At 34.2% G+C, this 2,869-nt stretch overlaps 1 pseudogene; it reads left to right on the top strand.

The window, feature by feature from the left end:
• The first annotated feature begins 1,002 nt into the window (after window positions 1-1,002).
• LOC101978063 (small ribosomal subunit protein eS6 pseudogene) lies at window positions 1,003-1,747 on the top strand (annotated as a pseudogene).
• Window positions 1,748-2,869: the final 1,122 nt, after the last annotated feature.

Here is a 2,869-nt window from a genome sequence, read left to right as displayed (position 1 = left end):
ATCTGAGGTGCATGTGGAAAAGATTTTCTCCAATCTGTAGACTCTCTCTTCACATTATTGATTGTTTCTTTTGCTGAGAACAAGATTTTTAGTTTGAATCCATCCCATTTACTTGTTCTTGATTTTACTTCTTGTGCTGTAGGAGTCTTGTTAATAGGTCCTAGGCTGACATGGTAAAAATTTGAACCTACTTTTCTTCTATTAGGCATAAGGTATCTAGTCTTGTGCCTAAGTCTTTGATCCACTTTGAGTTAATTTTTGTGCAAAGTGAGAGAGTTTTAATTTTGTTTTGTTACATGTGGCTTTCCATTTTTCTCATGACAATTTGTTTAATAGTCTATCTTTTCTCCAGTAAAAATGAGAATGGAATCACCATTTGACCCAGCTATTGCACTCCTTGGTTTATACCCAAAGGACTTAAAATCTGCATACTACAGTGGTACAGCTACAACAACGTTTATAGAATCTCAATACACAATAGCTAAACTATGAAACCAACCTAGGTGTCCTTCAATGTATAAATGGCTAAAGAAAATATGGTATATATATTAAATTAAATATTATTCATCTCTAAAGAAAAATGTAATTATGACATTTGCTGGTAAATGGATGAAGTTGGAGAATATCATGTTAATGAAATAAGCCATTCCCCCAAAACCAAAGGCTGAATGTTTCCTTTTATATGCAGATGCTAATTCACAATAAGGGGAGGCACTAGGGAAGAATAGAGTTACCTTAGATTAGGAAGAGGAGAGTGAAGGAAGGGGAAGGGGGATATAGTGATAGCAAGGATCATAGAATGAAACAGACATTATTACCTTATGTACAGGCATGACAAATGTGATTCTATAACCTGTACAATCAGGAAAATGAGAAATTATACCCCATATATTTATGGTATATCAAAGTGCATAGATGTATTTTATGTCATGTGTAACTAATTAAAACAAATAAAAAATAAAAAACCCACTATTTTTCGTTGTGCCTTGTGGATGCTCAGCTGCTCCAAGATGAAGGTGAATATCTCCTTCCCAGCCACTGGCTGTCAGAAACTCATTGAAGTGGATGATGAATGCGAATTTTGTACTTTTTATGAGAAGCGTATGGCCACAGAAGTTGCTATGGATGCTCTGGGTGAAGAATGGAAGGGTTATGTTGTCTGAATTAATGGAGGGAATAACTAACAAGATTTCCCCATGAAGCAGGGTGTCTTGACCCATGACCATGTTCACCTACTTCTAAGTAAGGGGCACTCCTGTTATAGACCCAGGCGAACTGGAGAGAGAAAGTGCAAATCTGTTCGAGGTTGCATTGTGGATGCCAATCTGAGTGTTCTCAACTTGGTTATTGTGAAAAAAAGGAGAGAAGGATATTCCTGAACTTACTGATACTACTGTACCCAAAAGAGCTAGTAGAATCAGCAAACTTTTCAATCTCTCTAAGGAAGATGGTATCTGCCAATATGTTGTCAGAAAACCCTTAAACAAGGAAGGTAAAAAACGCAGGACCAAAGCACCAAAGATTCAGCATCTTGTTACTCCACATGTCCTGCAACACAAGTGCCAATGTATTGCTCTAAAGAAATAGCATATTAAGAAGAATAAGGAAGAGGCTGTAGAACACACCAAAATTTTGGCCAAAAGAATGAAAGAAGCCAAAGAAAAAACACCAGGAACAGATTGCCAAGAGACTCAGGCTGTCTTCTCTGAGAGCTTCTACTTCTAAGTCTGAGTCCAGTCAAAAATAAGAATTTTTATCAGTAACAAATAAATAAGATCAGACCTTCTAAAAATAAAAAAAGAAAAACCAGTGACAATTTTGAAAGTAAAAGTGATTTACAAGTATCCAACCTATAAAGGTACAGAATAAACATTTCATACAGAAAAAAATAGGGGCATAGAAAGAGGGTTTTTAATTTGATGCCATCTCTTTTTTCCTGAGCTGTCAGAGTATTATTGAGGAAGTTGTTGCCTGTGCCTATATGTCGGAGCATTGATCCTATGTTTTCTTATAGTAGTTTCAAGATTTCTTGTCTAATTCCTACCTTCTTAGGTCTTTAATCCATTTTGAGTTTACTTTTCTGTAGGTTAAGAAGTAGGAATCTAGATTCATTATTCTAAATATGGATATCCAGTTTTCCTAGCACAATTTATTATAAAGATTATTTTTTATCGAATGTAATTTTATGGTGACTTTGTCAAGAATCAGATGTCTTCTTTTCCACTGCATTGGATTATGTGTGAAGAACCATGATAATTTTTGTTATGATAGCTCTGTAGTATAATTTGAAACTGGTATTGTGATGCCTCCAAAATTGCTTTATATGCTTAGTTTAGACTATTCTGGGCCTTGTATTCTATATTAATTTTAGGACTATTTTTCTAATTCTGTGAAGAATGTTATTGGTATTTTGATGGAAATTACAGTGAATCTTTTTGTAATATGGCCATTTTAACAATATTAATTCTGCTTATCCATGAACATGGAATGAAACTAACTTCAACATGAGGTCTTATTTTCTTAATGTGTTTTTAAATATGTTATCCTAATATTTAATTAAGGATTTTCTATTTTTATCCCTCATCAGGGATATTGGTCATTAGTTCTTTCATTGAAGTGTCCTTGTCTGGTTCAGGTTATCAGGGTGATGATACTGGCTTTGTAGAAGAAATCTGGAAGTGTTCCATAGGAAAAATTTGTTTTAAATTCTTTTTTGCTAGTGAATTATAGTTATACATATTGGGATTATTTTTGACAAAAATTAGAAGTATGAAATATGATTTGCTCCAATTTAGTACCCAGTACTTCCATTTTATCTCCCCTCTTCCACCTGTTTCCCTTACTCTTCTCTACTGGTCTTTTTTTCTAT

This window comes from Ictidomys tridecemlineatus, chromosome 2 (assembly GCF_052094955.1).
Source record: "Ictidomys tridecemlineatus isolate mIctTri1 chromosome 2, mIctTri1.hap1, whole genome shotgun sequence".
NCBI classification, from domain to species: domain Eukaryota; kingdom Metazoa; phylum Chordata; class Mammalia; order Rodentia; family Sciuridae; genus Ictidomys; species Ictidomys tridecemlineatus.
The sequence above is the reverse complement of the archived record's forward strand: the minus strand, read 5'-3'. Positions and strand labels throughout refer to the sequence as shown.